The sequence below is a fragment of the Desmodus rotundus genome, chromosome 8, assembly GCF_022682495.2.
Source record: "Desmodus rotundus isolate HL8 chromosome 8, HLdesRot8A.1, whole genome shotgun sequence".
In the NCBI taxonomy this organism is placed as follows: Eukaryota; Metazoa; Chordata; class Mammalia; order Chiroptera; family Phyllostomidae; genus Desmodus; species Desmodus rotundus.
Window position 1 is genome coordinate 60,762,996 of NC_071394.1, and position 23,721 is coordinate 60,786,716.

The 23,721-nt window shown below is 41.0% G+C and overlaps 1 protein-coding gene across 1 annotated transcript in view; it reads right to left on the reverse strand.

The window, feature by feature from the left end:
* Nucleotides 1-23,721, reverse strand: part of PAG1 (phosphoprotein membrane anchor with glycosphingolipid microdomains 1) — a 128,990-nt gene that overhangs the window by 36,296 nt on the left and 68,973 nt on the right. The window contains exon 2 of the mRNA XM_024578297.3: nt 20,752-20,844. The gene's annotated coding sequence lies outside the window, so the exon portion shown is untranslated. The remainder of the gene's footprint in view (nt 1-20,751; nt 20,845-23,721) is intronic.

Genomic DNA, 23,721 nt, shown 5'->3' on the forward strand with positions numbered 1-23,721 from the left:
GGGGCTTGCAACAGAGAGACTCAAACTCAGAATCCAGGAGCACCGAGTCACGTCCTTTGTCCACTATGTTACGCCCACAAATTTTTTTCTGTATCTCTCAAAATGTTAAACTGAAAGTTGTAGGGCTAACCATAGTTGATTAGATAAGCTAAAATAGCATTATTTTAAAATATTTTCAAATATAAAGATTTCAACAAGAAATACAAAAAAAAAAAAATCTCTGGCCCTGGCTGGTGTGGCTCAGTGGATTGAGTGCTGGTCTGTGAATCAAACGGTTGCCAGTTACATTCCCAGTCAGGGCACATGCCTGGGTTGCAGGCCAGGTCCCCAGTAAGGGGCCCATTAGAGGCAACCACACATTGATATTTCTCTCCCTCTGTTTCTCTCTCCCTTCCCCTCTCTCTAAAAATAAATAAATAAAATCTTTAAAAAAAAATCTCTGGTCTGTTATTGGTTCTCACATACCACTATTTTTAGGTTGCATGTCAAAGCTGATCTAAAATACATTCACTGTGATCTATAATACATACATTGCAAAATGATTAATAATTTTTAAGGTAAAGAGTGCTATAAAAGTCTCTACATTATTATGACCATACTTTTCTCTATGCTTTAAGATACTTAGGCTTTTCTCTTGATCTCTGTTGCTTAAAAGGACAAGAACAATGACAAATATTTACTGAAGGACTACCATGGGCCAGGTGGGCCCAACCCCTCTAGCCTCAGCTGATTCCTTTGTCTCCTTGGCAATGACCTTTCAAGCCCATGGGCGTTTTCTTTCTAACGCTTGAACATACCAAGTTCATCCTCGCTCTGGATCTTTCATACAAGCTGTTTATCTTTAGCTCATCACACAGCTGGTTCCGCTTTCATTTTTTCTGTCCTGTTCAAACATCATGTTCTCAGAGAAACTTTTACCATTCTAAAGTTCTCCTGTCTACCCCCAAGTCAGCCTTGATCACAGTATCCCCTCTTCCTTTCCTGTTATCCCTACACAAAAGCATCTTATTTATTGGTCTCTGTGCTTGTGGTTGCACGGTGCCCCTCATATTACGTCTGTGAGCACAGGCAGTCTGTCTATAACCTACAACAGTGGCAGGCACTCAGTCAATTTTAACAGAGTGAATGAGTTCATATCTTTGCAGTCTTCCTGAGAATAGTTCTGAATATAGTCTTGTATTCTTTAAGGTTGAAACTACGATGTTAATAGGTAATAAATGAGTGTGCATGTTGCGATTTTAACCTATAGTTCTCCATGCAAATACATGCGTTGGGATTTCAATTAAACTCACAGAGCCAGCCACTTTGCAAGAAAGCAATTTGCACCCCATAACTCGCTGACCTCTGGCTGGCTCTCAGCTTCTGCCAGAGAAAACTTCTCCATTTGCAAGTCTTGCAAACTTGGCTGTTCTTTTCAGTCCCCAGCAGGAAGCAGCTACACATTACTGTTTCACACTGCACTGCTAACCTTCTGTCGAGGTTTCCGTAGATTACCTTATGAGGAGGGTAGCACCGTGTTTATTTGGCATAGGGTCCTCAATCTACCATAGAAAAGGTTGGGGGCCTCTTGTGTTGTTCATTCCTGTGGCCTGTCTGGCTTGAGAGGGGAGTTACATTGCAAAAAAATATCCACTTAATGTTGGTGGATTTATTAAAGCCTGGGAGCTTTGGTCAGTAATCTTACCCTAGCATTATTGTCACATGATACTAACAGTACTGGCCAGCTGTAATGGCTTCGGGGCAAATCCTACTGACAGCCGGAATCGACAGCGAGACACTACCTCTGTTTTGAGGCACTTTTGTTTGGTCTAGACTGGCACTTTAAGGCATATTGCCACCATTCTCTGCCAGCTTCCCAGTGTGTGCCTATGTTTGCAGTGTCTTCAGTATTTCAGTGACCCAGCCAGTGTAGAGAAAGGTATCTGATATCGCCACCAAAATCCGCTACTTGTGAAAAATGCAGAGTTCAGTGCCCTTGCCCGGAAGAGGCAACCAACAAATATTAGTTCTTTCTCTGCTTTTCTTGCTATTTTAACAAAAACTTATTTTATTAAAAAATGTGCTTAAAGAAGAGTCTGCACCTTTTAAAAACAGTGTAGCTAAAGTATTCGATGTACAGCTAATATCTGATTATTTCTCTTTGTTCATTTATTAGAGCTATGCTAAATTCAAATGATGGATTGCCATGAATATCAATACCAGAACCAGCCGCTTTAAATGCGGGTAGTCCATCACAGCGTGAAGTTCTGAGATATGACGGGTCTTGCTTTAACCAAATCCAATATAAATTGTTATTTATAAAAGAGTGGTATTATGAAATATATAGATATTTTATAAAATTATTTTAAAAGATGATCAATTCAAACTCCTTTAAAATACATTCAGTTTCAAATAGACTTTTACAGAAATCTACAGGAACCTATGTAGTCATACAGCAGGCTATAAACAGTCGCAAAGCCAACTCAGAACCACCAATTATTTCTCAGCCATGACCACCCAAGGCTGTGCAACTGTCAGGTTGGCCCGAAGGGAAAGTGTGTAGTGGGTGAGCCAGGAGGAGGCCCCCCGGGCCACTGGAGAATCTCAGTGCTGTGAAAAGAGGCACAGACAGCGGGTTGTGTGACACAGGAGGACGCGCTGACGGTGAAACCTTCTTGTCAAAAATGTGAACCTGAACTGATTAAGCCTCTGGATGGAACCATCAGGCTTTATTTGTTTAAACCTCTATTTCTGACATGATCAAATAACAATCGAGGATTTTGTCTGCCCATGTCAGTTAACTCATGTGCACAAGACTGTGAGGTCTGTAAGTTTCTCCATATGTCCGTGCAAAAAAGAAAAAGCAGAACACATTTTCTATGTGAAACTTGTATAACTATCCATCCATGTGTCAACGAAAATGTCACCATGTCCTATATAAGGAAGTGAAAATGACAAACCATTGTGGTAACCACACATTTGAGAGGACCCACCCAGAGCTCTGCCCTTTTCCTGGTCGTGAGGTAATGTGATTTTTGTTCTTTGAGATTCAGTCTAAAGCCCTTTTCTTACTTTGCATCACATTTTGTGCTGCGTCTTACCTACACCATGGGCTCAGTTCCCTCAGGGTTGCCTTGATCCCCATTTGTGTCTGCCGCCCAAGCCTCTGCTCTGAGGTCTCTGTCTGAAGTGCAGCTGCCCCTGACCCTCCCCCAGGATGGCCCCAGGCCCTCTCAACCTTCTGTGTGCACCAGACCAGAAAATCTATTTTCCCTGCACAGAGTCCTCCTCCAGGGCCCCGCTCTCTCTGCGAAGGGTGCCTCCCTTACTAACTGCAAAAGGTCATATCCCAGCCCTCCTGGCCCCACCTAATCCAATGCATTGAGCCCTCTTGACCTCTTAGATGACTTTCCAATCCATTTCTTCATTTAGTCCTTACCTCTGCATCCCAGAGCCAGACCCCTCGTCCACATCACCAGTATCTCCTGTCCTGGCAACCACGTTCACATGGCTGCCCTTGTCCTTTTGTAAACCCCAGCCAGAGGGGGTCTTCTCAAAACAAAAATCTGATCACACCAAGCCCTCTGCTTAAAACCCTTTCGTGGTTTCCCACTGCTCAAAGCATAAAGAGAGTGAAGCCATATAAAGTAGCCCGCTACTTCCTGCAAGGTCTACCTTTGGCCTTCCTCTCTCTCTCACTGCTCCACCCACTCACCTCCTCCTTACCTGGGACCTCACCTAGCTCAGTTCCTCCCCACACTCAGGGTCACTGCTCCTGGCTATGTGTGTTTCTGTCTTCCATAAGACCTGATTTTTCTACATCCCCTTATTTGTGTGACAGATTTGTTAATGTCTGCCATACCTACGAGACTGTGTGGGAACCTACTATGAAATCACACCTGAACTAGTCGTCAGGAGGCACTCTATTCTGCCATCAGCGGTACGTGGTGATTGCTCCTCCAGTCATGTTTGGATGGCCTTGCAGGATCTAGACCCCCTGGCCTGGATTGTTCATGCTTGTGTTTGCTTCCAGAGTAAGTTGTGAAGTATGAGGTCAGATTTAAAGGAGGGCACTCATTGTTCCTACAAAAGCCCATTACTATAAATCATCACGTAATTGTTTCAATTGTGTAGCGTAATACCATTTATTTATGAACTTTCAAGTTCAAAGTTACACAAAACTAAAATAGCACAAAATATTAACTAATATGGCCGTAAAAAGTATATTATATCAGTCTGACTTAGCCCTTTTATGGCAGACAAAAGAAAAGGCAATGATCACAACATTCTAATAACAGCAGATGCGCCTGGCTCAGAGTCTGACAGATGTGGGGTAAATTCTGCTCTGTGGTATATCACCCAGATCCGGGCTGACCTTCCAATCCAAGGCCTCAGCCCACCTACGAACAACTGAGAGGCTTCTCCATCCTCCCTCACCCCATGGATTCAGACCAGGTACTATTGTTACCTTATTTTTGTGTAATATTTCTGAGTTTATCACACATTTTCACAGATTTTACTTTTTGAGTAGCTCAAAAATCTTATGAGCAATTTAAGGCAGGGTTATTTTTTTATTTTTTAAATATCATTACTGGTGCTTTACAAATGAGAAAAGAATAGGCCAGAGAGATGAAGAGGCTGCCTGAGACTCAGCCTCACCTAGGAAACAGCAGAGCCCTGCCTTCTACTCGAAATCTTATGTTCTTTCTTCATTAAACATCATATTAGAAAAAATGTGGTTCCATACAAAATGAAGGTCTCACCAACAAGCCAGGGCAGCAAAGACCACACAGCAGCCACAGGGACAAGCTGGCGCCACAGGGCCTGGCGAGGACAGCGAACACGGGGCGGCCAGCTGGGCATTAACCACAGGGGAGTAGTTTCTCTTTCTCAAAGGAACACTGTGCTCCTCAGTTTTCTTTAAGACATGACCTGCTCATTCTATCTTTTATTTTTTTAAACTCCACCTAAATTCAACCATGGCACAAAAACAATGCTAAATGGTGATCTACACACAACTCGATGGTTGGGGCAACAGAGCAGGGTGGGGCCTGAGGCGTGCTACTATTCCACACCTGCCCAGCTGCAAGTTGGTTGAAATTCTTTTTACAAAATATGGCATCTTCAACAAGAGACAAAGTTCTAAAGTCTTAAAAGGTGAGAGAATAGGATCCATTAATCAGAGTCAGCCTGTGAGAACTTGTTTAAATATACTACAGTTATATGAGAAAGAAACTAGAATTTATGGTTAACTAATCATCTAAAGTTTGAGGGGTGAAAAAGGTTACGGTTACTAAAGTTGTGGGTGGCTTTTATTTGAATAAGGTTTCCAACAGCATTCAAGACATGTGCTTAATATAAAATGTCCCATACATTCTTTACAGAAACAATATTAAAAACCTTAGAATGTCCAGGGGTCTTTGAGATCTGGTCCAATATAACTTGTGTTTAATTTTTATTTATTAAAAAAATCATTGCAGTAATGTAAGATCTCTTGCAGGGGTAAAATTCTTTTATCTTGGGTCCAGAAAGCTGTATACAACTTCTAGTTTGGCAAACAAATGTCAAAAAACACGGAATTCCCCACTAAAGACATTATATATAAATAGAGTCATCCAATTTAGAAAAGCAAGCCCCAGATGGTCTATTAGTATCAACAAAACCCACTTTCCTTGCCAACATGAATTTCATAAAGCAGAAATCATTCTCGGGCATGCAGAGACAGACGTATCAAGTCTGTGAATACTTATTATCACCATATGCTCACTACCAGGTTAGGTACTTTATTATATGGCCTATAAAACATTACTTTATACATAAACACTGAGTGTTCAAAGTGAACTGTTTACTCTTTGTGGTAAAGGCACTGAAAGGCACTCTTTATGGAAAGAGTGATCTGTAAGTGTGTTTTAGAGTGAAATAGGGTGGTGATTATAGATGTGACCCATGAGCTTTGAAAACAGAAGCAAGGCTATTGGCCAATCTGTTTGTGTTAGGCTACGTTGAACATTTTAACTTCTGGTCCCTTTTTCGTTCTGATAATCTAAATTTCTGGGATTCAATATTTGTGTGGTTGTTAATAACAATAATGACTACTAATGTGATGGAACTGCTGTGTAAACATGTGTCTCTGTATCGCTATTGACCAAATAAGGAACTGAGGCTTGTTGAGTTTCAGAGGCTACCTGCCAACCCCACCCCTATCACTGAGAGAGGGAGAAAGCAACAAAGATGAGGAGGGGAGCCACAGGTCTTAATCACTCCACCGCCAGGACTTTCTGTGAACAGAACAGGGATTGCAGTACAACGGAAAATCAGTGCTTGAAAAGTCCGTGAGAGGAGGTGGCCTCAGTCTTTTGGAGACCTTGGTCCTTCCCATTCAGGAGGCAGAGCCCAGTGACCATCTGAGGTCCCTTTAAGGACCTTAAAAGTTCCACAGTCATAGAAAGCAGATACCTAATACACATTTACCGTATTTCTGTACTACACATTCTTGAATAGCCTTTGATATTCTGTTCATTGCAAAGAACACTGACCTGCTGCTCCCCCATCCATGAACTCACTGGCTGACTTCTGCATGCATACTCACCGGGGACCAAACGCACAACCCTGGCGCACTGAGATGACCTTCCAACAAACTGAGTTAGGGCCGGCCAGGGCACTGGTGCTTTTCTTGAGTTGACCCTTCATGCTAATTGAATGGGTCTTTCTCCTGCACAGCTGTGAAGATAGCTGGCTCCTACTGTTGTCAGCCCCATCAGGTGATGGCACCTGGATTCTATGCCAAGGTCCATGTGTACTCACAGGCAGTGAGCTTTCCTTGCTTGCGTGATCTTTCACAACAGGGAAAGAATGTACAGCATTTAACCCCTTGTGAACTCCATTCGGATGATCATCTGCTACTCTTTAAAAGTAGCAATTAAAAAGTGTGGCAGAAAATCTGATTTCTAACATATGTAAGAAAATTGTAAGCAATATGGTCAATAGCTTCCACTTATTGAACACCTACTACTTGTCAGGTATTTTCTAACTTGGAGCCTCACCTAGAAAATCAAGTTACATTTCACATACTCTTCATAAAACTGTTGTGAGTTATAGTATAGTAGGTGAAAATGGTCACGGTTCTTCCTTTGTACCTTCACTCCTTGCAACATGATTTTGTAGGTCCTCCCAGCAAAAAACATCGATTATTCTACCCTGAATTATTGGCTAGCCTTGTGACTTTTTTTTGTTCTTTTAAAAAAAAATTATTTTATTGTTGTTCAATTACAGTTGTCTGCATTTTCTCCCCACTCCTCTACCCCACCCCAGCCAAACACACCTCCCCACCTTGCTTCCACCCTCCCCCTTGGTTTTGTCTACGTGTCCTTTATAGTAGTTCCTGAAAACCCTTCTCCCTGCTGTCCCTTCCCCCCTCCCCTCTGGCTACTGTTAGATTGTTCTTAATTTCAATGTCTCTGGTTATATTTTGTTTGCTTTTTTCTTCTGTTGATTATGTTCTACTTAAGGGTGAAATCATATGGTATTTGTCCCTAACCGTCTGGCTTATTTTGCTTAGCATAATGCTTTCCAGTTCCATCCATGCTTTTGCAAAGGGTATAAGCTCCTTCATTCTCTCTGCTGCGTAGAATTCCATTGTGTAAATGTACTATAGTTTCTTGATCCACTCATTTGCTGATGGGCACTCAGGTTGCTTTCAGTACCTGGCTATTGTAACTTGTGCTGCTATGAACATTGGGGTGCACAGGTTCTTTTGGATTGGTGTTTCAGGGTTCTTAGGGTATAATCCCAGCAGCAGAATTGCTGGGTCAAAAGGCAGTTCCATTTTTAGTTTTCTGAGGAAATTCCATACTGTTTCCCACAGTGGCTGCACCAGTCTGCATTCCCACCAACAATGTACTAGGGTTGCCTTTTCTCTGCATCCTCTCCAACATTTATTTGTTGATTTGTTTATGTTGGCCATTCTGACCAGTGTGAGATGGTACCTCATTGTGGTTTTAATTTGCATCTCTCTGATGGCTAGTGATGCTGAGCATCTTTTCATATGTCTCTGGGCCCTCTGTATGTCTTCCTTGGAGAAGTGTCTATTCAAGTCACTTGCCCATTTTTTAATTGGGTTGTTTGTATTCCTGGAGTGCAGTCGTGTGAGTTCTTTATATATTTTGGAGATCAGGCCCTTGTCTGAGGTACCATTAGCAAATATGTTTTCCCATACTGTTGGTTCTCTTTTTATTTTAATGTGGTTTTCTTTAGCTATGCAGAAGCTTTTTATTTTGATGAGGTCCCATTTGTTTATTCTTTCCTTTATGTCCCTTGCTGTAGCGGATATGTCTGTGAAGATGTTGCTGCGTGGAATGTCTGAGATTTTCCTGCCAATGTTTTCCTCTAGGACTTCTATGGTGTTCCGACTTACATTTAATCTTTTATCCACCTTGAATTCATTTTTGTGTATGGTGTAAGCTGGGGATCCAGTTTCACTTTTTTGCATGTAGCTGTCCAGATCTCCCAACACCATTTGTTGAAGAGGCTATTTTTACTCCATTTTATGCTCCTGCCTCCTTTGTCAAATATTAATTGACCATAGAAGCTTGGGTTTATTTCTGGGCTCTCTGTTCTGTTCCATTGGTCTATGTGCCTGTTTTTATGCCAGTATCAGGCTGTTTTGATTACAGTGGCCTTGTAATACAGTTTGATATCAGGTATTGTGATCCCTCCTGCTTTGTTGTTCTTTCTCAAAATTGCTGCAGCTATTCAGGATCATTTATGGTTCCATATAAATTTCTGAAATGTTTGTTCTATATCTATGAAATATGTCATGGGTACTTTAATAAGGATTGCATTGAATCTATAAATCACTTTGGGTAATATGGCCATTTTGATGATATTAATTCCCCTGTCTATTTTCTACCTACCATTTTTGCTACTTATTCTCTGTACCTTTCCCCCCTCTCTCCCCCTCTCATTCCCCTGTTGATAACCCTTTATGTGATCTCCATTTCTGTGGTTCTGTTCCTGTTCTAGAGTTTGCTTAGTTTGCTTTTGTTTTTGTTTTACGTGTGGTTGTTAGTAAGTGTGAATTTGCTGTCATTTTTACTGTTCCTATTTTTTATCTTCTTTTTCTTAGATAAATCCCTTTAACATTTCATATAATAAGGGCTTGGTGATGATGAACTCCTTGAACTTGACCTTCTCTGGGAAGCACTTCATCTGCCCTTCCATTCTAGATGATAGCTTTGCTGGATAGACAAATCTTGGATGTAGGTCCTTTTCTTTCATGACTTGGAATACTTCTTGCCAGCCCCTTCTTGCCTGTAAGGTCTCTTTGGAGAAATCAGCTGACAGTCTTATGGGAAGACCTTTGTAGGTAACTGTGTCCTTTTCTCTTGCTGCTTCTAAGATTTTCTCCTTCTGTTTAATCTTGGCTAATGTAATTATAATGTGCCTTGGTGTGTTCCTCCTTGGGTCCAGCTTCTTTGGGATTCTCTGAGCTTCCTGAACTTCCGGGAAGTCTATTTCCTTTGCCAGATTAGGGAAGTTCTCCTTCATTATTTGTTCAAATAAGTTTCCAATTTTTTGTTCTTCCTCTTCTCCTTCTAGTACCCCTATAATTCAGATGTTGGAACATTTAAAGACGTCCTGGAGGTTCCTAAGTCTCTCCTCATTTTTCTGAATTCTTGTTTCTTCATTCTTTTCTGTTTGGATGTTTCTTTCTTGCTTCTGGTCCACACCATTGGTTTGAGTCCCAGTTTCCTTCCCATCACTATTGGTTCCCTGTACATTTTCCTTTGTTTCTCTTAGCATAGCCTTCATTTTTCCATCTAATTTGTGACCAAATTCAACCAATTCTGTGAGCATCCTGATTACCAGTGTTTTGAACTGTGCATCTGATAGGTTGGCTATCTCTTCATTGCTTAGTTGTATTATTTCTGGAGCTTTGATCTATTCTTTCACTTGGGCCATTTTTTTTGGTCTTGGCGTGCCTATTATGTAAAGGGGCGGAGCCTTAAGTGTTCACCAGGGCAGTGTATTGCGGTTGCTGCACTGTGACACAGTACGTGAGGGGAGGGGCTGTGAGGGAGCAATGGCGCCCACTCCAGTCTCCGCCAGATTTCAGACACTCCCTCCGCCACCCACAATCAAACTGGGCCCCTCTCATGCTGACCCCCAAGTGGGTGTGCTTGTGCATGCTCTAGGCCCCTGTGGGTCTCTCCAACGAACTCTCCAGTGAGGCTGGGAGTCTCTCCCGCCTCTGCCCCAACCCCTACAGGAGTTTTCAATCAGAAGTTTGAGGCTTTATTTGCCCGCGCTGCAGCCCTGGGTTGTGTGGTCTGTTTCGCTCCCCCGGTGTTCGTCCCGGTGTATCTATGCGTGAATGTGGGGCCGCGGGGTCTGCCAGCCCCTACTTTATGGGGTCTGCTAGCTGCAATCTGGCCTGCCTGGTTCCACAATCCGCCACCTCACTGGGTCCACCAGCTGCTGCCTTGCTGCGAGTCCTGTCCGCCCTGGCTGCCTGTCTCCTCCCCTCCTACCGGTCTGGATGAATGTTTCTTTTTTATCTCCTTGGTTGTCAGACTTCCATGTAGTTTGATTTTCTGTCAGTTCTGGTTGTTTTTGTTTTTAAATTGTTGTTGTCCTTCTTTTGGTTGTGCAAGGAGGCAAGTGTGTCTATCTACACCTCCATCTTGGCCGGAAGCCTCATGGTGTATGATCTTTTTAATGTATTGCTGGATGCAGTTTGCCAAAATTTTGTTGAGGATTTTAGCATCTATGTTCATCAGTGATATTGGCCTGAAGTTTTCTTTCTTTTTATGTCTTTTTCTGGTTTTGGGATTAGGATGATATTGGCTTCATAAAAAGAGTTTGGGAGTCTTCCATCTTCTTGCATTTTTTGATATTTTATAATCTGTGGAGGATGGGGGTTAGCGCTCCCTTAAGTGCTCTGTAGAATTCTCTGTCTGGTCCAGGGCTTTTGTATGTCAGAAGCTATTTGATTGCTGTTTCAATCTCATCAGTTGTTATTGGTTTGTTCAGGCTTTTTGCTTCTTCATTGAGTTTTGGAAGGTTATATTTTTCTAAAAATTTGTCCATTTCATCTACTTCTTGGTGAAATAGATGAAAAGGTTTTCAAATTTCTTGGCATACATTTCTTCATAGTACTTTCTTACAATCCTTTGTATTTCTGTGGTATCAGTTGTAGTCTCTGCTTTTTCATTTCTAATTGTGTTTATTTGGATCCTCTCTCTTTTCTTCTTGATGAGCCTGCTTACAGGCTTGTCGATTTTCTTTATCTTTTCAAAGAACCAGTTCCTGGATTCATTGATCCTTAGAATTGTGCTTTTAGTCTCTATGTCACTTAATTCTGCTCTGATCTTGGTTATTTCCTTCTTTGTACTTGCTCTGGGTTCTTTGTTGTTGTTCCTTGAGATCTCATAGGTATAGGGTTAGGTTGTTTATTTGTAGGTAGTGTTTCTATTCTTTTTAAGTAGGCCTGTATCGCTATGAACTTCCCTCTCAGGACTGCCTTTGCTGTGTCCCATAGGTTTTGGATTGTTGTGAGTTCATTTTTGTTTGTTTCCAGAAACTTTTTGATTTCTTCCCTAATCTCATTCTTCACCCATTCATTAATAGCATGCTATTCAATCTCCATGTTTTTGAATGTTTTGGGTTTTTTTTTCCTTGAGATTTGTTTCTCGTTTCAGTCCCTTGTGGTCAGAGAAAATGCTTGATATGATTTAAATTGTCTTGAACTTGTTGAGGCTTGTTTTGTGTCCTATCATGTGGTCTACATCTTTGAAAATGTTCCATGTGCATTTGAAATGAATGTGTATTTTGCTTCTTTGGGATGAAAGGCTCTATATATATCAGTTAAGTCTATTTCATCTAGGGTATTTTTCAATGCCGCAATATCTTTGTTGATATTTTGTTTGGAAGATCTATCTATTTTTGACAGTGGGGTGTTAAAATCTCCTACTATAATTATGTTGCTGTCTTGCAACTCATTTTGTCCCGTGGACTATAGTGGAAGCAATGGTGTGTCCACCCCGAACCTCTACCATAAACTTTGCATGCTTCTTCCCTCACTCTTGGGACCCAAACTAGCCTACTGATTGAGAGACACGGGGCCCTGGTGTCCTCACTGTCTTCCAAGATCCAGAGCCCCCTCACTGACAGCCAGCTGACCACACACACACACAGGAGGCCACCTGAAACCAGAAAGTGCCAAGCTGAACCAGCCCACCTATACACCCATGGAAGTTAAGTCGATGGCTGTTGTAAGGTGTTGAGTGGTGGGGTAGTTTGTTAGGCAGCGAAATATAATTGATACAAAAGGCATTATTCCCATCGCTGATGGGAAAGAGAGGTGCAGAAAGGTTAGCAGCCTGTCCAAGGTCACTCAGCTGTTAAATGGTAACACTGTCAGGTTACTACAGCCACATGTGGGCCCACGTTCCTCGTTCTGCACTGTGATGACTCTTTTTGATATAAATGAAAAAGGACATATTGAGTGCTTCCACATGCTCTTTGTTGGGCTTGATATACTTCCTCCATTCAGGAAACTTACAATCTCCATTTTGGTTTTCGCTAGGGAAACTGCAATTTGATAGCTCTGCTCATGCAACTGCTTTCTCCTAAAAATGTTAAAAATGCATTTTGTATTTATTTTTCACCTTTCAAAGCTTCTTTAGTGTCCCAAGACAGAATTAGAGTTTCCCATGTGTGGTTAATGGAAAAATAACAATAATTACTCACTCCTTCCTTTATCCTCGCAATTTATATGACTTTTCTGTACCATTTACCAAGAGGTAAAATCTATTTTCCTACCCTTTGAATCTAGACTGAACTTATGACTTGCTTTGGCCAAGAAATGTGGCTGAAGGGATGGTATAGCCATTCTGAGTGTTCTCAGGTGCCTTGTGTACTTCTATTCCTTCTCTAGGTCATCATAACTCCATCAGCTGAACCAGACAAGGCCAGCCCTGTGAAGGATGAGAGCTAACATGGACCACAGCTCCAGGTTGTCCCAGCTGAAGCCCTAGCTATGTGAGAGCCAGGCCAAGATCATTAAGGCCAATCCACACAGTTGAGCTTTGTTGCATGTAGAAGCCTAGCTGACACAAGAGGAAATGCCCAACGGAGTCCAGCCTAACTTGCCAATTACAAAATCACAAGCCAGTAAGCTTGTTTATGAAGCAAAAGAAAATTAAATACAGATCCTTTGTACTCTTTTGGCATTTTAAAACTATCTTTGGAATAGAGCATATATTTGCTAAATTTTGCTGAATAAAAAAATGAGTAAGTGGTTAAATATTCAATTACACTAAGATAGAATGCTCTAACAAACAGAAATCTAACTTTTTATTTTAAAGTGAATAAATTCTATCTTTCCTGGCTGTGAGACAGAGTGATGTGTAGCACAGGGCCTGAGGTTTGCCAGGTGTGCTCCATAAATGTTAGCTCTTGTTGATCCTGTATATGAAGTAAAATGCCTCCCATCCCCCCAAAACAAAAGCCGAAGCAAACACTGGAGTACTGAGGCCTGCGTGAGATCTTTCCTATACTTTTTCAAAATCAGGACAAATATCTCCTGGTATTTTGGAGATGGGGATTTAGGGCAAGGGGCATGCTTTTTCTTTCTTTATATCAGTGAACTTTTTCTTTGAAAGTATATCCTATTTAATTGGCCCATAGCTACCCATGTCACCCAATGTCAAAGAGTGGGAGATTCTGCTATAGGAAGACAATCACAGAGGCATTCCCCACTCGTCCTCAAATTTTACTACATATCAGGAGCACTGGAGAGTATTAAAAAGTGCCTCCAGAGATGGGCTTAATTACTTTTGGGTCCAAACTGCACATGGGGACTTGTAAAAGCCCTTGGGGTAGTTTTATTGAATAGTCAAACTTGAGAACCACCATTCAACCCTCCCCAGAGTGTTTCAACCAGTCAAGTGGTTATTACTGGGACTAACTTACCTTCTTTTCTTTTTTCCAAAGGTTTTATTTATTTATTTATTTTAGAGAGAAGGGAAGGAAGGGAGAAAGAGAGGGAGAGAAAAATCAATGTGTGATTCTTTTTCACACGCCTCCTACTGGGAACCTGGCCCACAACTCAGGCAGGTTCCCTGCCTGGGAATTGAACCAGCGACCCTTTTGTTGGCAGCCTGTGCTCAATCCACTGAGCCACACCAGCCAGAGCTATTGGGCTTAACTTTCAAGGCAGACTTTTTTTTTTTTTAATATATACCCCTAATCAAAACAGCACTGAGATACTATAGCTAGGAAATATAAAAAATATAAACATAATATAGAAAATAATTTCTTCTAATGGACAACAACTAGCTCAAACAGAATTAAAAAGTACACTTGAAACTAATAAAATATTGTATGTTAATGGTAATTAAAAATAAAATAAATTTTTATTTGATCTTATTTTTATTTTTAAATTTAATCTTCATTGTATTTTTTCCATTATCATTTAGTTCCCTTATAACTCCCTCCCCCCAGCAATCACCACACTGTTGTCCATGTCCATGAGTCCTTTTTCCTTCTTGCTCAATCCCTCCACCCCCCAAATCTCCCCCCAATAGCTGTCATCTGCTCTCCATCTATGAGTCTGTCTCTGTTTTGCTTGTAAATAAATTTTTTAAAAAAGAAATTAAGAAATAATTAACAGATGAATAACTTTCTGATGATTAACTCAGCAAGCATAATACAAACACCTAGTAGGGTCTTAAGTGTCTCAAAGACCTTAAGCATAGTTAGGTATTCAAAATTTTATTGTCTTAAATACCACATAACACTGTAAATGACATTAAATAATAAATTCAAATTAAACTGCATTTAAGTGTATAATCTAAAAGTACATTAACCTAAAATCTTTGTTTGAAAATACACCTTATATGAATAATAACACTTTATCAGAAATTAAGGTATAATTTAATATTTTATTATGATTTTGAGTTCAGATTCAGTGTGGGTAATTAACAAATTGTGGTCTTGTCTTAATGTGTAAATGGCTCTCACATGGCAACACTATTATTTTCAGGGACTATTTCTTTTTTGGCAGAGTTCAAAAGTGCTGAAAACTGAATAATCTTATGCTATAAACTATATAATCATACAAAATGCTTTAGTGCCAAAATTTCATCCTCATTAAATTCCATAGCTGCAATCACAGACCTACAACACATATTCAAAGAGTCAGAATTTTCCAAACCACAGATTCCCCAAGAGAAAAATGTGGTTTGACCCTCTGCTTTCACAGAAATGGAAAGTGAAGCTCAGGAAGCTTAAACAAGTCAAGCAAAGCTCCCAACATCCAATGGCTGGGAACTGAGCCCAGGACTTCTGATCCCCGGCCTCCCCGCTCTGCAGATGGGCACAGGGTAGGACAGCAATCCGTGCTCCAGCCCCACACAAACACTGGCTGGTGCATCTGCCCATATTTTGCCAACCTCTGCTACAGATGGCTGTGTTCATAGTGCACCCTGGCAACGGGAGAAATGATCACTTTCTACTTCACTTATCACAAAACAGGCTGGAATCCATTCAGCCATTTAATACATTAGTTATATAAATAAGGTTTCTGTATTTTTTCTAGTCTATTATGAACTTTTTACATTAAAACATGGTATACTTGTTATAATAATAAACCAATATTGGTACATTATTATTAATTAAAGTCCATATTTAATTCAGATTTCCTTAATTTTTATCTAATGTCATTTTCTGTTTGTTTCAGGATGCCATCTAGGATACCATATTGCATGTAGCTCTCTTTTCAGGAGTTCAGCACTGTGTGTGTGTGTGTGTGTGTGTGTGTGTGTGTGTGTGTGTGAGAGAGAGAGAGAGAGAGAGAGAGAGAGAGAGAGAGAGAGAATATAAACAGCTCTCTTCTTTTCAGTCAATTAAGGGCAAACTCCTACTCCTACTGTTCTCATATTCTCTAATGTAAAAGAAAAGGGTATATGTTAATGAAGCAATCTGGAGTTCTAATTGTGAGAAAAACACTGTGGAGAAGAGGAAGGTTAGGTTTAAAAAATATTGACATGTGGAGGGACCTAGGATCACGGTCTCTGAGTTGTGGATTAATAAAATCTAACAAGCAAAGAATGGGGAAGAGCCATGTGAGAATTTAGGGTAATCAAAGGCAGTGCACACAGAACTACGGCGATACAGAAAAAAGAAGTAATATTGTGCAATTTGTCATCATTTACATTAGGGGAGTCGGCACTTTAAAAATCTATAGAAACGCAGTTAGAATTTCCTTGCCAATATTTTTACAAAACATTTTCCAAACAAGACTGATTCATCTTATTCTGAAATGAATTGTTAGATCACAACAGAGAATGTTAAAGAGTTTGCATCCCTTATAGACATGCCAAACGTTAGGCTCTGCCTGATGCAGTACTATAAATAGGGAAATTAAAATGCTAAAAATGTTCTCCAAGTTGCCAAACATAGTTCTTCAGCATCTACTTCCTAGTCCAAATGATTCAGTCTTCCCAAGTTTGAGAGTGAAAGCTATACTTCACAAAGCAATGCTGTAGTGTACATCAACTGATTACATGGAAAAGACATTCCATTTATCTATATTTCTTTGTTCTCAGATCATTTCCATTGAAATGCTTTCTTAGACTTTCATTGAGGTTTTATGAAAGGTGGATTGGATGGAACTGAAGGATACCAAAGGTAGCCTATTGATTTGTCCTTGCTATGTGATTGCCTGCTACGACATTAGGTTCTCTCGGCTCTCCTTTTCTTAAGGGAGCACTACTCAAGGGATGTTGGTAGACATTTTCCCCTACCTGTCGAAGAAATTACATTCTACATGTAGCTTTGGAGAGTCACATGAAAATTCTGAGAAACTTGCAATAAGCAAATGAATTTAATTTTGTTTAACTCATGTCTCCCAAACATATCGGACTATAAGTAAAACCTTTTCTTCCTCTTTTAGGGCCATGGTGGGGAGCTGCACCCATGAACAACCCTGAGAACACTGTGGGAAGTGCTGGGTTAAGACAAGTCTTCCAGAAGGCAGCTGTCTCCATCCCATGGCAGGTGGGAGGAAAGAACGGTCAAACATCCATCCCGCTGATACATCAGCCCAAAGAGTGGCCTCTGCCAATGTTGTCAAGTTGGACAACACCACTGTCCTCAGGACCATCATAGGCCAAGAGGTATAGGACCCACCCAGTGAAAAAGGTATTCAGGCCAGTAATCACCCTTGGCCTTCCTGCAGTGCTACTGGGGTGACCTGATGCAGGCATGCCACCCAGCACAGCTCACCCTACAGCCATGGGGTGTAGTGCCTGGGATCCTGTGTTCACCGCACAACAGTAATCTGCACCCACTCTGAGTTCTACAAGGGCAGAAATTACGAAGTCTGCTTCTGTTGACAAACTGACAATATAACATGGCCTGTGTGCCTGTGTGTGGATGGCAGGCTGTTTCTAGACCCCAAAGGGATGTGGCAGTCAGGCAAGCTCTGGTGCGATGCAGAAGATCCCTGTGGCTGGGCATAGGAAGCCCTCACCCTAGACTCTGGCACAGAAGTTCCAGTGCCAATGCTGTCTGCACTAACCGCCTGGGGGACTTGGCACAACTTACTCACCCTCTTGGAGCTTGTTTCCTCTTCAGAAAAAATAATAATAATAGTAGTAGTAGTAGTAGTAGGGTAAATGATTTAATATTTGCAAAATGCTTAGGCCAGTGTTTCCCTCAAAGTAAGTACAATATAAGTGTGTTAAATGAAATTGTGTTATTAGTGTTTACTCCAGTTTCCCTCTATTGCTACACATTTCCTTTACTAATAAACAGAAAAGATGATGTGACACTGGGGAGGCAGACCCTCTCACTCCCTACCTTCAGATGCCAGGCCTGACAGAGTTACAAGGATACAAAGGCCCAGACTGGGCACTCTGCTTGTAGAGGCCCAGGGTGGCTCAGCTGCCTGGGAGCTCCCACTGCTTCCTGATCGGCTATGGTCACACGCTATGGGGATCCAGCTTGTCACTCACACATGCTAATGATCTGGCCTTGTGGACAGTGGTTACCGTGGATTCCAGCAAAACAGGAATGAGAAGGGAGGACAGGGGCAGGGCTGCCAGAGTCACAGATGGGCCAGCCATCCCTTTGCAAACTGTCACCAGGGCCTCCAAGGAGCCCCTGGCGGGAGAGGCAAACACTGACCCCACCTCCACCTTATCTCTCTCCTAGCCCTTAACTTGGTTGTTAAAAATAATCAAATAAAAACAACTTTAAAGCCAGACAAAATAAATGTATCAAATATATTGAACAATAAAGGGAAAGTTCTGTAATACCTTGGTAATTTTTCTTTTTTGTGTGTTTGTGTTTACTTGAAAATATGATCATATAAATATATTTTATATATTTTTAAAAGGTTACACAAATACATCTTTAAAAAGGTCGTCAAATTCATTATAAAAGACTTAGAAATGGAAAAACAATGCAGCAGATATGTACATGGATATCACCAAGATGCACCAAGAGATCTGCGTTAGGCAGGTAAGACTAATCCTTCTACAGGTTACACAAAAAGCCCAGATGGGTGCGCAATAATCTCTGACCTACTGCACACTGACATCATCACAAGTGTAACTTTATAAACATCATAATTTACGTGAATAATTCTCATAAAAATATGCAGGGAGTTCTCGTGAATACAGGCCAACATTGAGGACAATAGTAAATCTCTAAGCATAAGGATGAGAGGCCCTTGAACTTGGCTGGGCATGGCCGCAGCACACCTGCTCTGGGGCAGTCCCGGACTCCAGCTCACCTGCTCTGTCCGTGAACACAGCAACCTGTAGCCTGCGAACAGCTCTTCCTGCTCCACTAAGGAACACACATGCATGCACACATGCACAGGAAGTTCCCAGCCACCTGGGGCCATGAGGGACCATGGCACCTTGCAGTTCCTATGCTGGGGAAGGCAGGCAGCAGGGTAAAGGCAGAACCCTAAGCAGCGGAAACATGGGCTTCAGCCTTGGTTTCCACTTCTGCTGGTGCAGTTTCCAAGGCTGGTTTGCACAGGGCTTTGAACCTTTGCTGTAACACTTGCCGCCTTTCAATTGCTAAGCACCTTGGCCATGGCACCTCCCACACTGTCCCTAGCAGTGCAGGGCTCACCTGAGGGTACCTCCTGTCACATTAATCATTTTCTTCTGTTGCAGGCAGCCCACACTTGCCTCTGTGAATCACCAAATGACAGGTGTTTGGTATTTTTATTTACACTCAAGTGAATGTGATGGCACAGGTAGTGATCACAAAGCCCATCTGGTGAGTTTATAAAGTATTTCTACAAGTCATGATTCTAATTTTGTAACTGCAGGATTAAGACAGGCACACTGCTACCTTAAAGACTTTTTCTCATGTTAAACATGCCTAATACAATGTGAAGAAAATGATCACTTAAAGGAAAACTATTTCCCCAAATTAGAGCTTGCATCTACGGTAATGAGAACCTGTTAAAATATCTCTTTGAAAAACCCTCTCAGCTGATGCAGAGCTGAGCATTTTGAGGCTCCTCCCTGCTCTGCTCTTTATCGCTGTGTGTGCAGAGCACAGATCGGCCAGCCGTTACAGTGAACAACAATGTGTGCTCTGTCAGAGCAGAAAACGACCGTATCACAAACCCCCTTACGTGTCCAGCCTCCACCCCCACCACCCCCTCAGAAAAGGAAGACCAAGCTGAGGAGGAAACCATTCCCCCTGCCCCCAATCTGGAATCACATTACAGCAAGCTAGGGACCCAGTCATGGCTACTTGTGTTAGCTGCTAAACAGAGAAAGTTGATCAATTTACTTTCTTTTAATTTGGAGCATATATTTTTGCATTTCTTTGTGTGTGTGTGCGTGGATAACTTTATCGGGGAGGAAGGAGGTGTTTCATCAGATATAATTCAGGGCTAAGCAAAAACAGCTTTTAGCTACAGACTGAGCAGCCCCAGGGGAACTTCACAGAAATGACACAGCAATTTGTGTTAGAATATTGGCAGCTAATTCATGAATGCTGGAGCTGACTCTGAATTCATCTGCTTCTGTTCAGCTTTTATTCCCGCTGAGCTCATGATTCATAAAGAAAGAGCCTGGAGCTCCTCTTCTGAAACGTACAGTATGATGCTAACAGACTTCTCCTTGGTGTGTCTGCCTGCCTGTCTGTCTCACACACACACACACACACACACACACACACACACACACCCTCCTTCCCCCCAAAAAAGAGGCGTTGAAATATGATCTTCCAAAACATAAACTTCACAGAACAGTCATTACTAACAAATGAAAGGTATTTTCATTAAAGAACATGGATTTTAAAAAAATCTTTCATATTTGCAAGTCTTATTTGGTGTAAATACTGTACCTTGAGTTTTCCCCCTTGTGGCATGACTGCAGCATACATTTTCCCCTAACCTCTAAAGGAACTCACCCAACTCTCTCCTCATAAAAGATGAAATACTGTTTTTATGGTCAAACTACACTGGCTTTTGTTTCCATAAATATCTGGGACAGCTTCCCCTTTCCTCCGTTTCCCACACATTTTCAGTGCTGCTCAGCGAACACCCAGATTCAGATGGCATTCTCCTGGGAACAACGCAGGGCGCCCGACAGCCCCGCTTTCTTCCCTCCCTCCTCTCTCCCCCACCACTCTGCTTCCTGTTGGACTGAACAGCGGCGCCTTTGTGCATTCCCACTGCAACTGGCCAGCTCTAACGATGTGTCCTCTCATTGGTACAAGAGTAATATTTACCTTGGAGAAAAGTTTGTCCAAGTAACTATTAACAATTCTGGCAATGTCGTCCCTCTGAAATGTGGTGGTAAGAATTCTCTCTTCCTTCTTGGCCTACAAACAGAGAGAAAGAGAGTTAGAAAAAAAGGCAGATGAATAAAGACTATGAAAGATACTTACAGCCAAGTCAGTTTCATCACATACACATTAATTACCTGCTCGTTCTATATGTTTCCTAGTTTTATGACAAAGAAATCTATGCTATTGTAGTAATATCAAAATTCAAACACCTGTTACTGAATTTGAGGCAAAACTAGTGATTTATTTGAAGAGAGTATGCTTTATGCACTTGGCTAAGGTGAGCTGTGATTTCATTGTGAAATGCCTTATTAAAAGAAGAGTCGTGGGTGCAGCACGAGCTGTGTGACCTGAAGGACATGCAGATCTCTTAGTCGAGTTGTTCCCTCATGCATTCCACTGAAGAGACGGGAAAGATGTGAGGAATGGGGGAAACTCAGGAAGTCTTCCTTTCATCTCCCCCCTGACTCGTTGGTGCCCCTTGGGCCCATCCTGTCATCTGTGGCTCTGCTCTGCTTTTGGTGCCCAGCCTGTCCTCCATCCTCTTTCCTTTCCAGTTCTTCTCCGTCTTCTAATAGATGTGTCTCGCATTGCCCCTCTCTTTCAGGTAAAACACCATGACAGGTGCTGTGTGAAAGGGGGAAGAGGAGAGGGTGGAATGAATGAATGTGTTTGTATTCTAAGGAGAACATCCTGGCTGTTTACTGAGACTCAGAACTTTTTAATTATTTTAAGAGGCTGAGGTACAACTCCTGATTTGCCATATAAAACACTGAGCAGAACATGAGCCTTCTAGATGTGCATCTCTGATGTTCTTTTACTAAGACCCCATATGGTCATCGTAGATTAAGTGCTGCATTATGTTGGGATACATCTGCTGTTTCTGTGACAGTTACCAAGTGAGAAATGCCTGCCTTTTCTTGGCCAGTGCATTCAGCTACATTATTTTCTTTTTGTTTTTAATAAATCTAAAAATATCAGAACAAGACACAACCTGGCTCTTTTCACTGTCAGTCATGCAAACTAAGAGTGCAGGGTCCTTACTGGGCAAGGAGCTTGACAGACACAACCCATCTTTCACTCTTTCATTAGATTTCAAGTCAACTGTCTCCTGAACCCCTGCACACAGAGATATTCAGAGGTGTATTCCAACTGCAAACCTTTCTACTTCCCCATGTCATCACGGTCAATCCCAGAGATGCCCCTGAATTCATTAGAAATATAAGCAAGACTTCATTATCTAAATCAAATTGCTGCAGTGGAAAAATAAAATAAACTTAGAAAAATGCCAAATCTCATTAGCATACATTAGAAACAATGTTTGCTATTACTAGATAGGAGTAAAGAGTCTGACTTAAGAACTGAACACATGACATGACAGTTAATTTAATAAACCTAAAAGTGGTATATGATTTTGCACTTTCAAAATTGCATATCATGAATTAAAAATATTCCAAGGAAACAAGGTAATGAAGACATTGTGGTCCTGGCATATGATAGACATGCAAATCAATGGAATGGAATTTAGCCTCCAGGTTAAGCCTATGTACTTATGGCCAATTGATTTTTAACAAAGATGCCAAGACTACACAGTCTTTTCAACAGAAGGTTCTGGGACAAGGTTCTTCTGCTACCTGCAAAAGAAAGAATTTGGATCCTTAACTTCATTTAAAAAAGTTATGTAAAAACTTAATAAATTTGAAAACATTTATTCGTAAAGGTATATATGTTCATTGAAGCATTATTCATCGTGTCCAAGACATGAAAACAAATGAAGCGTCCCTCAAAAGATGACTGGATAAAGAAGATGGGGTACACATATACAATGGAATACTACTCAGCCATAAGAAAACATGAAATACTGCCATATGCGACAACATGGATAGATCTTGAGAAAATCATGCTAAGAAAAATAAGTCAAAGGAAAAGTCAAGAATATATGATTTCACTCATATGTGGGATATAAAACCAAAACAGCAAGTGAAAAAATAAAAGCAATCAAACAAAAACTCACAGACACAGAGGGAAGTGGGGTAGGAGGGAGGTAAAGGGTAAAGGGGGATGGAAGAAGATTTGACTTTGGGTGGTGGGGACACAATGCAATACACAGGTAATGTATCATAGAAAGGAACACTCAAAACCTATATAATTTTATTAACCAATGTCATCCCTATAAATTTAATTTTATGAGACTGACGTGCTGCCTACTGCGCTAAGAGGGCACCTTAAATTTAATTTTAAAAGTTAGTATAAAGACCATATAAAATAGAGACCACATACTACAGAGACCATATTAAATGTTACTGAAAATGGATCCAATAAATTTAAGAGCTGAAACTAAAAAACTCTTAGAAGAAAACATATGGGTAAATTTCATGAGTTCAGATTTGGAATTTCAAATATGACACCAAAAGCATAAACAACAAAGGAAAAAATAGATTGCTGGACTTCATCAAAATTGAAAAGATGTGTACTTTAAAGGACACTATTAAGTAAGTGAAAAGACAACCTAAATAATTGGGAAAAATATGAGCAAATCATGCCTGATAAAGGACTGTTATATACAATATATAAAGAACGCTTAATAATGAGACAATCCAACCAGAAACAGACAAAGGATCTGAATATACATTTCTCCAAATATACAATAGCTAATAAGCACATGAAAAGATGCTCAGCATCATTAGTTATCAAGGAAATGCGGATCAAAATCTCAATGAAATTTACTTCATACCCCCTAGTATGGCTATAATCAAAAAGTCTAAGACAGTACAAGTGTTGACAAGGATGTGGAGAAATCAGAACACTCATACCCTGCTGATATGGATGTGAAATAATGCAGCCGCTTTGAAAACAGCCTGCTAGTTCCTCAAACAGTTCAATATAGGAGTTACCATTGGACCCAGTATTTCC